General features: G+C 37.5%; 2 long non-coding RNA genes across 2 annotated transcripts; both read left to right on the top strand.

The window, feature by feature from the left end:
* The first annotated feature begins 7,476 nt into the window (after positions 1–7,476).
* On the top strand, positions 7,477–9,862 carry LOC141759708 (uncharacterized). The gene is made up of 3 exons (XR_012592178.1): positions 7,477–7,751; positions 8,393–8,466; positions 9,723–9,862. It is a non-coding gene; the product is annotated as an uncharacterized LOC141759708 (long non-coding RNA).
* Positions 9,863–12,988: 3,126 nt separating this feature from the next.
* On the top strand, positions 12,989–15,374 carry LOC141759323 (uncharacterized). The gene is made up of 3 exons (XR_012592099.1): positions 12,989–13,263; positions 13,905–13,978; positions 15,235–15,374. It is a non-coding gene; the product is annotated as an uncharacterized LOC141759323 (long non-coding RNA).
* The last annotated feature ends 314 nt before the right edge of the window (positions 15,375–15,688 follow it).

Raw genomic sequence — 15,688 nt, 5'->3', positions numbered from 1 at the left:
TTACACAGAAAAAACAAGCTGCACTTCCGATGTTCCTTTCAGAATTAAATCTGTGTTGTTGTGTAACACTGTGTAGGAATTAAATAAAGTTGCTTTTTCAAACTAATAATTTTTATTTATTTATTTTTACTGTAACTGTTTGGAATTTATCTGGATGCCTCCAAACACAAAATCTGATTCAAATGAATAATTTAAAAAATTTTGGAAATATGCAAATTTTGTCATTTTTATTTATCATTGTTGTAGGTCTATGGTACAACAGTACGACGGAGTATTAGGGCCACATTGAGGAAAAACAATAAATAAATCTGAGATTTCGAGAATAAAGTCATAATATTATGAGAATAAAGTCATAATATTATAAAGTAGTAATTTTACGTGTTATTTTCTTTTTTTCCCGTAAAGTTGTGACTTTATTCTTTAAATCTCAGGGTTTTTTCCCTCAATGTGACTGCAAATGTTTTGCGGCTCCAGGCAGATTTTTAAAAAATGTTTTTGCCTAAAATGGCTCTTTTGATAGTAAAGGTTGCTGACCCTTGGATTAAACAAACAAAACATACTGTGTTAACTATATCCTATCTTGTTTCATATGTCAAACAAAGGCCCACCTTTAGCTGTTCTGTATTCGGAGACATGTTGGGTTGTCCAACTGTAACGTTAACCCCGATTAACGACATGGCTAACGGCTATGTACTGACACACCATCACTGAACCACACACCAAAGGGCCTCTGTACAGCCGTTAGCACAGCTTCAACACAGTTACCCCAACAATGACTCTATCAAAAGGCCATAAATGTGCTTCTAGCAACCTTCAGAAATAAAATGCTGACCCGAACCAACCAATAAAGACATTTCTGCCCCCCAAAAATAAAGGCCAACCTAAAAAACTCTTATTTTGAAGCCTCATTTCCATTTCCCCCCCCCCCACATTTTTCTCTAGCTTTCTTTTCCTCTGGCTACAACCAGGTTTTTTAAAGTCCTACTAGTGACTGTCCCATCATCTCCTGCAGAGTCTCCCCCTATAGGGGATAGAGGAGGAGCGGACAGACCCCGGGACGTCGTGCGGCGTTGCAGTAATCCAGCCGGAGATGAGATTAAGTTACTGGGGGTTGATGGCAATCGCGTCCCCGGGGTGGAAATCTGGTACCCATTAAAGATAATTTCAAAGGTTTTGGGTGGGGAGGTGGAGCGACAGTTCCTGTGTTTTTACATATTCACATCTCATTTCCTTTAAGGATGAAAAATCACTTTCATATTCACATGATATTCCTTTAGGGCCATTTGGCCTTTATGTGGTACCCATTAAATGTGGTTTGGGGGTATTTTATCAACTGATTTATCACAATAACCCAACATTCCTTGTAATTCAACTGCAAAAATGTACATATTTTCAAGATATGTATCTATTATTTCTAAGAGAAACGTAAACAGCACATTTAAATTATTTCAATCTGGTCTAGCAGGCCCAGGGCCGGCTCTACAGCCTTTTTGGTGCCCTAGGCAAAAAAAATTGGATTTGGAGCCCCATAAACTGCAACACATATCAGACATCGCAATGGTTTTAAGACATAAATTAAGATTTTTATTTTCATAAATAATTGTATTTGTTATAATATAAATAAACGATTGGTACCTGATATCGTTGGTTTAAAAGTGTTCAGTCAGTTTCACGACAATTAACACTTTTATTAACAAATAAGTGCGACCAAGCAGATGAAAATATGTGAGAAAGAGAGTTAAAGGGGTGAAAAGTATCTTTTTTTCTTTATTTGTTAATTTGTTACCTGAATGCAGAAAATTAAGAAGGGCACCCACCAACATTTTATTTATTTATTTATTTATTCATTTTTTATTTATTTTTTATTTCTAGGACGACCAGCGGCCCCCAAAAGGCTAAAAACAAGAAGCTTTTATGAAATTGCTAGAAATAAGTTCTAGTATCTTGAAACAAAGTCAAATAGCTTCACTAAAATCAAGAAAAATGACAACAAATTATTTTATTAAGTTGAAATGTAGTAGTTTTATCAATTTGTTTGATTAAAACATTTCTTGGACTTCTTTATAGACAAAAATTACCAGTTAAAGATATAGTTTTTTGCATTTCACTATGCATTTTACTATACTATATACTATTTTTCTATGTTATCTGTATCTGCTTAATAGTTTTATCTTCTGTCATCCTTGGTATTTCTGTTTGATACAGGAAACAAGATCGATTTGCTTTGCTGTGATAGATAATATCCTTCCTAACCTTTTCATGATGTGACAATTGATCTTTGCATTTGTTTACTTTTGCTATAACAATGATTTCTGCTGCATACTGACCCCAATCTATCAAAATTAGACTGTAAGGTTCACCAGCGGCCGTTTCCCTTTGACTCCGCAGGTGCAGTGATAATTTCAACAGTTCATGTGTCCCGTAATCTGTCCGGCCTGCAGATGCAGATCACTGATCAAAGGCAGAAAGCAGCTGCATCACACAGACCCACTCTTAAATGTCTTCACACAGTCACTGGGTTACGTTGCACTGCTATGGCCCTGATGTTAATCTCAGTTCAGACCAATTGATTTACAGGAAAAAGATACAGATAACTCCAACTGTCCCAGCTCTAACATCCTCTGACATCAAACTCAGATCTGTTTTTCTTCTCTCTTCGGATAACAGAGCCTTCAAACCCGGGCTCAGTGCTAATAGCTGCAGTTTGACCCGGTCCACCCCGTCTTAGACACCAGACCAGCCTGAGATGATAAAGCGACTAATTACTTGTTTTCCTAAAGGCTTCAAAACTGTTATTTTACTGTCGGCTATAATTGGAGCAGCGGGCTGGCATTAGGGCCCAGATAGGGATCGTGGCGAGCTGATAAAAAGCAGCTGAGGGTTCAGGTATCTGACAGCTCCGCTCCTGCTGGTCCTCATTCAGAGGTTGGGACCTCATTTGCTGGGTCAAGGCTTTTTAGCAGTGGGCTCAGATTAGCAGAGAGCTGAGAAAGCACACAGGAATTCCACATTCACCACGCTGCAGCCATGTTTAGATATCATGATAAGAGCAACTCAGATTGTCTTGTGTGCAGCAGGAGAGAGACACTGGAGCTATTAGAGCACCCAATTCGACTGTTATCAGGCCACTAAATAGGCGTTATTGGTCACTATAAGCACCATAGATATGGGTCAGTAGGGGCCTACTATGCCTGCTATGTTGTACAAGTGAAGGCGAAACGTAAAGCAACACATTCTAACATGTAAAACCAAATGAAAAGTTATGTTTTGAAGACAAAAAAAAAGGCTTCTTTAGGTTTAGACAAAATGTATTTTAAAGGGAGATTTGTCAAGTATTTAATACTCTTATCAACACGGGAGTGGGCAAATATGCTTGCTTTATGCAAATGTATGTATATATTTATTATTGGAAATCAGTTAACAACACAAAACAATGAAAAATATTGTCCAGAAACCCTCAAAAAAAAAATATGCTCAAATCATAACATGGCAATCTCAAGCCCAACAGGCAACAACAGCTGTCAGTGTGTCAGTGTGCTGACTTGACTATGACTTGCCCCAAACTGCAAGTGATTATCATAAAGTAGGCATGTTTCTAAAAGGGAGACTCGTGGGTACCCATAGAACCCATTTTCATTCACATATCTTGAGGTCAGAGGTCAAGGGACTCCTATGAAAATGGCCATGCCAGTTTTTCCTTGCCAAAATTTTGCTTAAGTTTGGAGCGTTATTTAGTATCCTTCGCGATCGCAGGGTGCGTTAATGCATTAATGAGTTAAAGAAATTAGTGGCGTCTAATTATTACAGTCGCTAGAGGTCGCTGTCATGTTCTCTTATACCTTCTTTTGGTGATCGACCATGTGAATAGATGATAAAACCTACTATGGTGTGTAGTAGGCCCCTACCGACCCACATCTATGGTGCTTATAGCGACCGATAACACCTAGTTAACAGCCTGACAACAGAGGCCTGAAAGACAGGAAGCAATATGCAGTGCTGACACAATATGATGGGTGCTCTCTATAATACAGCACATGATTTGTAGTTAAAGTTAAAAGTCACGCACACTGGTTTTAATGTTTTGCATATTTGCACATGCACTCCTTCTGCTCCTCTCGTGGCTAGAGCTAAGCCAGGACCTTTGCCAGCCAGTGTGTGCCAGGTCTCTGCAGGGGGCTCAGGCTTACTGTCAGTCTGATGGGGATTAGAGCAGAGAGTTTTACCTGAGGACGACTCCACAGTATGTTGGGAGGCAATTAAGTGAGATAGACCTGCAAACAGTTGAGCATGTAATGTTTATACCGTGCAGTAAAGCCTCGGCTTAAACAGATCTGTAGTTATGCTGCATGTGTATAGGGCTTAATAATGCAAACATACTAATAGGATCTGTGCTGGTGAGTATATCCATAGAAATAGAACAATCCTTTGAGGGAGCAGATCTCATCTGTCCTACAGCACAACCTGCTGCTTCTGTGTCTGGAGTCTGATGTTCTCATAAAGGTAAATATACATTTTTTAAACAATTTTACAATTTTTAAATGTGAATATTTTCTGGTTTCTTTCCTCCTCTATGACAGTAGATTGATTATTTTTGAGTTGTGGATAAAACAAGACATTTGAGGACGTCATCTTGGGCTTTGGGAAACACTGATCGACATTTTGCACCATTTTCTGACATTTTATAGACCAAACAACTAATCGAGAAAATAATCAACAGATTAATCGTCAATTAAATAATCGTTAGTTGTTGCCCTAATTTATACTGCACATGTACACAGAGATGCAATACATAGTATAACAGCTGCACACTGTTGCTGAATGTCAACAGTCCACCTTTACAGGGGTTAGAATACTAACTTATTTACTAAGGAATGAGCTTGTAATTTTGTTAACTCACAGTAAATAATTAAATTGTAATGTATTGTAATTATTTTCCTTGTTATGTAATGTGATTAGATCTGTTAACTGCAGTAGCTTTAGTTAATGGGGATCTTTTTTTGGTAATCATGTGTGCTAATGAATGGAAATTGGGATAATTGGTTGCATTTAAGTTGTATTCATTTTTAAAATGCTTGAGAAATGGCACCACCTTGTGGCAGTTAAATAACATGTTCCATTAACTGTTAGTACAATAAAAACTTTTTGTTTCTATAAAGATGTGTGGTAATCCATAGCAGAATAATGATAATGATAATACAGAGCTCAAGAGGATGAGGAGGCTGCTAGTTCAAATCCTTTGCATCACTGAGGTCCTGTTCTGTGCTGCCGTAGTACACGCTGAAAAGTGAGGCCATCATTAACACTTAAATGTACCTTTTCTTACCAGTGGTGGAAAGTAACTAAGTACATTTACTCAAGTACTGTACTTAAGTACAATTTTGAGGTACTTTACTTGAGTATCTCCATTTTATGCTGCTTTATACTTCTACTCCACTACATCTGAGAGGAATTATTATAATTTTTACTTCACAACATTTATTTTACAGCTGTTGTTACATTGATTTTTACAAAAAAAACATATTAAATATAATGCATTGTTCTATATTAAAGGCCCACATCCCTGGGAGAGCCCCCCAAAAATAGTTTTTTTAATGTTGTTGCACACAATAACTTATTATCTTGTGTACGTAAGATAAAAAACATATAATCTTTCGTTTCCATATTTAAACATTGTGAAAGGGGTCGTTTTGCATACTTTTACTCAAGTAGAATTTTGAACGCAGGACTTTTACTTGTAACAGAATATTTTTACTGTGTGGTATTGTTACTTTTACTTAAATAAAGGATCTGAGTACTTCTTCCACCACTATTTTTTACTAATATTGTCCAATAATATTGTCCAGTTTTCATTGGTGTGTGTCGAGCTGTCTGCAGCAGGAGGGCAGTGTGTTGATGAGGAGATAAAGCGAGCACTACTCGGGTTGAAGAAGGTGATGGAAACGATGGAGGAAAAAGAGGAGAAGCACAGACACCTCATGGACGCCTTGAGACACAGCAGCGACAAGAAGAAGCTATAAATTGTGTCTCTGCCACAAAATACCATGAAGTCAGTCTGTATTTAAACAGTTTTTTTTTTACAGCACATGTGCAGTGTAGTTAAGAAGTTACATGCCAGTGTTTGTGTGTTATTCTGAAGCCCATGACATATTTTCTGCCTCATAAAGGCAAAGCCACACAGAGAAACCTCAAAGCAGACAGTGAATAATGGATGTGGGAGTGGGGCTAGTTTAGGGAGTCTGGGTGTAGTTTTACTGCAGTCAGGAAAAATGAACTGTCTGTAGATTAATATGTGTTTTTTAATGTCATTTCAAAATAAAAGGCTTTGAGCCAAAGCCCCCAAACCCACATGTTATCCTCTCTGGTTTATTAAGAGGTAATGTATCTGTGACAGGGGTTTTCTGTTTTGGGGTTCCTTCAGGGGGCGATGCAGCTGGTCTGGGAAACGGAGCAGAAACTAGAGGAGGCTGAGAGGCAATGTAGAGATTTAACCAAATCCTCCTTTGAGGGGTGTCAACCGTGTCTTGAAGATACCTGTAAGGCCTTCTATGCCTCAACGTGTCGACGTGGCTTCGCCTCTTTCTCATTCAAGGTTTGACCTCAGCATATTAGTTTATTATAACAGTCTCAGACCTTCAAAATGATAAGAGTTAAAGGGGACATCTGAGATTTACAGAATAAAGTAATAATATTACGAGCAACAATAAAACTATTCACGTTACAAACTAAATATCTAAAATTCCCCATAACTCCTAAAGCAAAAGAAATCCATTTTAAAATATTAAACGGAGTGTATCACCATCCATCCAGGGATTTGTTGCGACAACGATTTGGAATGGAAACCAATAACTGTGTATTTTGTGATGATACTGAAACTACTGATCATTTATTTTTTCATTGTATGGACTTGTCATGGACAATAACAAAAATAACTTTCTGGTGAATAACTTTCTCATTTTTGGAAAATTTTATTTGCACAAATCCAAGTGTATGAAGGTGAAACCTAGGTTACTCATTCTGAGTTTCTTTCTTACATAAAAGCCCTTAAAGTCATGAAAAACAAAAATGCATTGAAACTTCTTAGTATAATAGAAGAATATGAATTACAGGTACAGTCCTTATAGCCCTTAATTTAATTTATTTATTATTTTCATGTATCATTTTAGATATTTTATTTGTTCTTGTTCTGTATGCACCTTGTCCTTTTATTCTAATGCAATGATCCATGAGCCATGTTGTTTGTAAATTTGAATTTGTTTAAAAAAAAAAAAAAAATCCTAAACTCCTTCCACTAGGATCCGTTTCCTTCTTCTGTTCATGGCCGATGACAGAGCCTCTGTCACAGAGGGCTGTCCCTTCAAACTTGAAATAAAGTGGGAATCATCTGTCGTCACCGCGTTCTGGAACGCCCACCAAGCTTCCACCAATGTTGGAGGAATACGTCACTGTGGTCACGTCACTCAAAAAAAGACGCGGGCAAAGGCGCTCAAACAACACAACACATCACACAGTAGCAAAACCTGTCAAACCGTCTACTCTTCTCTCCACAACAATGCCCGCCACTTCAGAGCTGCACATCGGAGAAGGCTGTCCAATGCCGGAGCAGAAGAAGAAGAGCTTCGGTGTTTTGTGTGATGAACGAGGTTACCTGGACCAAGTGGAGTTCATCCTGCAGCACGGCCGAAGGAAGGGAGACAGAACCGGGACAGGAGTCATCTCCCTGTTCGGTGCTCAGGGCAGATACAGCCTCAGAGGTTTGTTAAGTCTTTATTTACTGTAAATATGAATAATACTGGTAACAAACAGGGCTGGAGGAGGAAGAATCCAGGAAGTATTACCACAATGTATAATGCAAAATAAGAATCCTGCATGCAAAATTCAAAATAACTGCAAAATAAGCTAAAAATATAAAAAGTAAAGTTCCGTTTTTCAAAGTGTTACATATACTATTGGATAATAATGACATTTATACACTATTAAAGTGGTTTATTCAATCAAAAGTGCATGTTTTGTTTGTAAAATCTGCAAAGTAAGCTGTCACATACATGTAGTGGAGTAAGAAGTACAATATTTCTGCAATATTTCAGAGCATGAAATGAAAAATACTCAATTAAAAGTAATTCAGTACATGCATGAATGTACAGTACAACAACCCAGGCTGATAAATTGGCTGAAATTAGCTATATATTGGTACAGAAATGCCAAAGATATGTTTTTGATAATTTAAAAACTTTTTAAATTTCCCTTAAATATGTTTGTTTATGTCTGTTTTTATAAAGAAAGTATCTACCAGGCTATTTACAATGTACTGTAATGTATTTCCACCACTAGGAACAACTTGCTGTCTTATGATCTAGTCAGAAATGTTGAATAACCTGTTCCTGTTTACTTGCAGATCAGTTTCCCTTGCTGACAACCAAGAGAGTGTTTTGGAAAGCTGTCCTTGAAGAATTGCTGTGGTTTATTAAGGTTAGGATGATAAAACTATCACCATTTTAAAATGGTCAGTTCACCCAAATTATTTAAAAAATATATATATATATTCTCACTTTCCTCTGGTATCAAGCCATGCAGATTTTTGGGTTTGCTTGCTTAGATTTTGACATATTCACATCTGGAAAAAAAAACCAGTAACATGGCTTTCCAGAAACTCTCCATTACATCAGATGCAGAAATCTCAGAGATGAATATCTCAACACCTGAGCACCTAAACCAGAACATATCTACATGGCTACATACCTGAGAAACTATTTCTTCCTTCAAAGTCACATGCAATTCATACTGTTGTGACGTTAAAAAAAAAAAAGGTAAACAGAGGACGGCACACGGATGTTCAGCCAGGCATATTTAACTTTACACAGAAACATTAAGGATTTAAGATGGTGCATAAAAACACATGCAATCAGACTAATACAAGCATTAGACTGTATTACACACCTGGTTTATTTATCAACCAGTTCTTATCATTTTGCTTAAATTTTGCTTTGAGATTTTCATGTCTTTTATATTATAAAGCAGGATTAAGTGATATATAAATACTGTGAAAGTATCAAAACAATCAATCCACAGATAAATACACACAGCCCGTATTCAGAAACTGGGTTTGAAACAAGCCGTTAGGATTTCTGTCCATTTGTGATCAAATCTACAATATTTAGACCATTTCACAGTTTTAAACGTAAATATACTAAATGTGTCCCAGTTTATTTCCTGTTGCAGTGTATGTGAATGACATCAGCTGACAGGATGTAAACATGGATTTAAGCTGTTGCCTAGCAGCGCAATTCCATTGCAATTTCGTTGAAATGCGCTAAAACGGAGCGTTTCAGACAGAGCGTGAATACAGGTATATTCAGACAGACAGTATGAGGAAAATAATGTGTTTTTTGATCATTAAAGCATGTAAACATGTTCTAGTAGAAACCTAAAATACAAGCATGAACCTGAAAATGAGCATAATATGTCCCCTTTAATGAATTTTGACAAAAAACACAATTGGCGTCGCCAAGGTAACGTGATGTGTCGCCGCAAAGTGCTGTCCCATTCATATTTATACCATTTCAAGCCCTTTTAGCCTCTCACAATCAACCATTTACCAGGTGACGTCAGATAAGTCCCTGCGGGTTCAGGTCTTAGGGCCTTAGGGGGGGGACATCGGGATTGGACCAAGGTGTCAAAAAGCACTGAGTTGGGCTCTGATATTTATTTTTTATTGTGTGTCACAGGGATCAACAAACGCCAAGGAGCTCTCAGCGAAAGGGGTGAAGATTTGGGACGCCAATGGGTCCCGGAACTTCCTGGACAACCTGGGCTTCACAGATCGAGAGGAAGGCGACCTGGGACCCGTGTATGGTTTCCAGTGGAGGCACTTTGGGGCCGAGTACACAAACATGCACGCAGGTACAGTTATAGTAGAGCTACACCCAGTTTACAAAGGGCTTTTTTTAGTTTTCGGTTGCTATATGGTATCTACTCAAGTTTTACAATTACACATTCCCTTTTTAAAGATTTCCACGCATTTCTATTTTCTTTCTTTATCTATTTTTCACATCATGTCCCCACAAATACATTTTCTTTTATCATCTACTTCTGCTTAAATACAATTCGAGGTAACCAAATGTGGATTTGGTTTAATTCGGGCTGCACGGTTATGGCCAAAAAAAATAAATATTTTGATCAATATTGAGTTTATTTGTTACGATTATTCATTCATTTTAGGGACAAAATATTATTTCACTTTTGCATTTAAATATAATATTTGGCTTTCACTTCCATGTTGTGCTACATTCCTGCTAACGTACAAATCTTTGCATGAAAATAATCGTTTAAAATCAGAATCACCTTTATTTTACATACTATTCATACTAAATATGACGTCAAATTAATTTAATAAATTAATTTGTGGTGCGTTCACACGGCATGGTATGTGGATTTTGTGTATGCAAGAAAAGCCCGGATGCATACTTCATTCTGAGTATGCGGTGTGAGCTTACTGCACATACTCAACTGCCCCACAATGCATGTCATACGGGTGCCTTGAGACCGGCTGTCAGTCATTGGTGAGAAAGTAACAGTTTAGATTCCCAATATGTGGTCATTTTACATATTTTTCATTTTATCCAACCTACTTGGAGATTGTCGGAGATGTGAAGTACACTCAAGCGACGGCCCGGCCCGGCCCGGCCATAGCAGAATAATGATAATGATAATACAGAGCTCAAGAGGATGAGGAGGCTGCTAGTTCAAATCCTTTGCATCACTGAGGTCCTGTTCTGTGCTGCCGTAGTACACGCTGAAAAGTGAGGCCATCATTAACACTTAAATGTACCTTTTCTTACCAGTGGTGGAAAGTAACTAAGTACATTTACTCAAGTACTGTACTTAAGTACAATTTTGAGGTACTTTACTTGAGTATCTCCATTTTATGCTGCTTTATACTTCTACTCCACTACATCTGAGAGGAATTATTATAATTTTTACTTCACAACATTTATTTTACAGCTGTTGTTACATTGATTTTTACAAAAAAAACATATTAAATATAATGCATTGTTCTATATTAAAGGCCCACATCCCTGGGAGAGCCCCCCAAAAATAGTTTTTTTAATGTTGTTGCACACAATAACTTATTATCTTGTGTACGTAAGATAAAAAACATATAATCTTTCGTTTCCATATTTAAACATTGTGAAAGGGGTCGTTTTGCATACTTTTACTCAAGTAGAATTTTGAACGCAGGACTTTTACTTGTAACAGAATATTTTTACTGTGTGGTATTGTTACTTTTACTTAAATAAAGGATCTGAGTACTTCTTCCACCACTATTTTTTACTAATATTGTCCAATAATATTGTCCAGTTTTCATTGGTGTGTGTCGAGCTGTCTGCAGCAGGAGGGCAGTGTGTTGATGAGGAGATAAAGCGAGCACTACTCGGGTTGAAGAAGGTGATGGAAACGATGGAGGAAAAAGAGGAGAAGCACAGACACCTCATGGACGCCTTGAGACACAGCAGCGACAAGAAGAAGCTATAAATTGTGTCTCTGCCACAAAATACCATGAAGTCAGTCTGTATTTAAACAGTTTTTTTTTTACAGCACATGTGCAGTGTAGTTAAGAAGTTACATGCCAGTGTTTGTGTGTTATTCTGAAGCCCATGACATATTTTCTGCCTCATAAAGGCAAAGCCACACAGAGAAACCTCAAAGCAGACAGTGAATAATGGATGTGGGAGTGGGGCTAGTTTAGGGAGTCTGGGTGTAGTTTTACTGCAGTCAGGAAAAATGAACTGTCTGTAGATTAATATGTGTTTTTTAATGTCATTTCAAAATAAAAGGCTTTGAGCCAAAGCCCCCAAACCCACATGTTATCCTCTCTGGTTTATTAAGAGGTAATGTATCTGTGACAGGGGTTTTCTGTTTTGGGGTTCCTTCAGGGGGCGATGCAGCTGGTCTGGGAAACGGAGCAGAAACTAGAGGAGGCTGAGAGGCAATGTAGAGATTTAACCAAATCCTCCTTTGAGGGGTGTCAACCGTGTCTTGAAGATACCTGTAAGGCCTTCTATGCCTCAACGTGTCGACGTGGCTTCGCCTCTTTCTCATTCAAGGTTTGACCTCAGCATATTAGTTTATTATAACAGTCTCAGACCTTCAAAATGATAAGAGTTAAAGGGGACATCTGAGATTTACAGAATAAAGTAATAATATTACGAGCAACAATAAAACTATTCACGTTACAAACTAAATATCTAAAATTCCCCATAACTCCTAAAGCAAAAGAAATCCATTTTAAAATATTAAACGGAGTGTATCACCATCCATCCAGGGATTTGTTGCGACAACGATTTGGAATGGAAACCAATAACTGTGTATTTTGTGATGATACTGAAACTACTGATCATTTATTTTTTCATTGTATGGACTTGTCATGGACAATAACAAAAATAACTTTCTGGTGAATAACTTTCTCATTTTTGGAAAATTTTATTTGCACAAATCCAAGTGTATGAAGGTGAAACCTAGGTTACTCATTCTGAGTTTCTTTCTTACATAAAAGCCCTTAAAGTCATGAAAAACAAAAATGCATTGAAACTTCTTAGTATAATAGAAGAATATGAATTACAGGTACAGTCCTTATAGCCCTTAATTTAATTTATTTATTATTTTCATGTATCATTTTAGATATTTTATTTGTTCTTGTTCTGTATGCACCTTGTCCTTTTATTCTAATGCAATGATCCATGAGCCATGTTGTTTGTAAATTTGAATTTGTTTAAAAAAAAAAAAAAAATCCTAAACTCCTTCCACTAGGATCCGTTTCCTTCTTCTGTTCATGGCCGATGACAGAGCCTCTGTCACAGAGGGCTGTCCCTTCAAACTTGAAATAAAGTGGGAATCATCTGTCGTCACCGCGTTCTGGAACGCCCACCAAGCTTCCACCAATGTTGGAGGAATACGTCACTGTGGTCACGTCACTCAAAAAAAGACGCGGGCAAAGGCGCTCAAACAACACAACACATCACACAGTAGCAAAACCTGTCAAACCGTCTACTCTTCTCTCCACAACAATGCCCGCCACTTCAGAGCTGCACATCGGAGAAGGCTGTCCAATGCCGGAGCAGAAGAAGAAGAGCTTCGGTGTTTTGTGTGATGAACGAGGTTACCTGGACCAAGTGGAGTTCATCCTGCAGCACGGCCGAAGGAAGGGAGACAGAACCGGGACAGGAGTCATCTCCCTGTTCGGTGCTCAGGGCAGATACAGCCTCAGAGGTTTGTTAAGTCTTTATTTACTGTAAATATGAATAATACTGGTAACAAACAGGGCTGGAGGAGGAAGAATCCAGGAAGTATTACCACAATGTATAATGCAAAATAAGAATCCTGCATGCAAAATTCAAAATAACTGCAAAATAAGCTAAAAATATAAAAAGTAAAGTTCCGTTTTTCAAAGTGTTACATATACTATTGGATAATAATGACATTTATACACTATTAAAGTGGTTTATTCAATCAAAAGTGCATGTTTTGTTTGTAAAATCTGCAAAGTAAGCTGTCACATACATGTAGTGGAGTAAGAAGTACAATATTTCTGCAATATTTCAGAGCATGAAATGAAAAATACTCAATTAAAAGTAATTCAGTACATGCATGAATGTACAGTACAACAACCCAGGCTGATAAATTGGCTGAAATTAGCTATATATTGGTACAGAAATGCCAAAGATATGTTTTTGATAATTTAAAAACTTTTTAAATTTCCCTTAAATATGTTTGTTTATGTCTGTTTTTATAAAGAAAGTATCTACCAGGCTATTTACAATGTACTGTAATGTATTTCCACCACTAGGAACAACTTGCTGTCTTATGATCTAGTCAGAAATGTTGAATAACCTGTTCCTGTTTACTTGCAGATCAGTTTCCCTTGCTGACAACCAAGAGAGTGTTTTGGAAAGCTGTCCTTGAAGAATTGCTGTGGTTTATTAAGGTTAGGATGATAAAACTATCACCATTTTAAAATGGTCAGTTCACCCAAATTATTTAAAAAATATATATATATATTCTCACTTTCCTCTGGTATCAAGCCATGCAGATTTTTGGGTTTGCTTGCTTAGATTTTGACATATTCACATCTGGAAAAAAAAACCAGTAACATGGCTTTCCAGAAACTCTCCATTACATCAGATGCAGAAATCTCAGAGATGAATATCTCAACACCTGAGCACCTAAACCAGAACATATCTACATGGCTACATACCTGAGAAACTATTTCTTCCTTCAAAGTCACATGCAATTCATACTGTTGTGACGTTAAAAAAAAAAAAGGTAAACAGAGGACGGCACACGGATGTTCAGCCAGGCATATTTAACTTTACACAGAAACATTAAGGATTTAAGATGGTGCATAAAAACACATGCAATCAGACTAATACAAGCATTAGACTGTATTACACACCTGGTTTATTTATCAACCAGTTCTTATCATTTTGCTTAAATTTTGCTTTGAGATTTTCATGTCTTTTATATTATAAAGCAGGATTAAGTGATATATAAATACTGTGAAAGTATCAAAACAATCAATCCACAGATAAATACACACAGCCCGTATTCAGAAACTGGGTTTGAAACAAGCCGTTAGGATTTCTGTCCATTTGTGATCAAATCTACAATATTTAGACCATTTCACAGTTTTAAACGTAAATATACTAAATGTGTCCCAGTTTATTTCCTGTTGCAGTGTATGTGAATGACATCAGCTGACAGGATGTAAACATGGATTTAAGCTGTTGCCTAGCAGCGCAATTCCATTGCAATTTCGTTGAAATGCGCTAAAACGGAGCGTTTCAGACAGAGCGTGAATACAGGTATATTCAGACAGACAGTATGAGGAAAATAATGTGTTTTTTGATCATTAAAGCATGTAAACATGTTCTAGTAGAAACCTAAAATACAAGCATGAACCTGAAAATGAGCATAATATGTCCCCTTTAATGAATTTTGACAAAAAACACAATTGGCGTCGCCAAGGTAACGTGATGTGTCGCCGCAAAGTGCTGTCCCATTCATATTTATACCATTTCAAGCCCTTTTAGCCTCTCACAATCAACCATTTACCAGGTGACGTCAGATAAGTCCCTGCGGGTTCAGGTCTTAGGGCCTTAGGGGGGGGACATCGGGATTGGACCAAGGTGTCAAAAAGCACTGAGTTGGGCTCTGATATTTATTTTTTATTGTGTGTCACAGGGATCAACAAACGCCAAGGAGCTCTCAGCGAAAGGGGTGAAGATTTGGGACGCCAATGGGTCCCGGAACTTCCTGGACAACCTGGGCTTCACAGATCGAGAGGAAGGCGACCTGGGACCCGTGTATGGTTTCCAGTGGAGGCACTTTGGGGCCGAGTACACAAACATGCACGCAGGTACAGTTATAGTAGAGCTACACCCAGTTTACAAAGGGCTTTTTTTAGTTTTCGGTTGCTATATGGTATCTACTCAAGTTTTACAATTACACATTCCCTTTTTAAAGATTTCCACGCATTTCTATTTTCTTTCTTTATCTATTTTTCACATCATGTCCCCACAAATACATTTTCTTTTATCATCTACTTCTGCTTAAATACAATTCGAGGTAACCAAATGTGGATTTGGTTTAATTCGGGCTGCACGGTTATGGCCAAAAAAAATAAATATTTTGATCA

Source organism: Sebastes fasciatus, chromosome 21 (genome assembly GCF_043250625.1).
Source record: "Sebastes fasciatus isolate fSebFas1 chromosome 21, fSebFas1.pri, whole genome shotgun sequence".
Classification (NCBI taxonomy): Eukaryota; Metazoa; Chordata; class Actinopteri; order Perciformes; family Sebastidae; genus Sebastes; species Sebastes fasciatus.
Note: the sequence above shows the minus strand (reverse complement) of the source record. Positions and strands in the feature narration are given on the sequence as shown.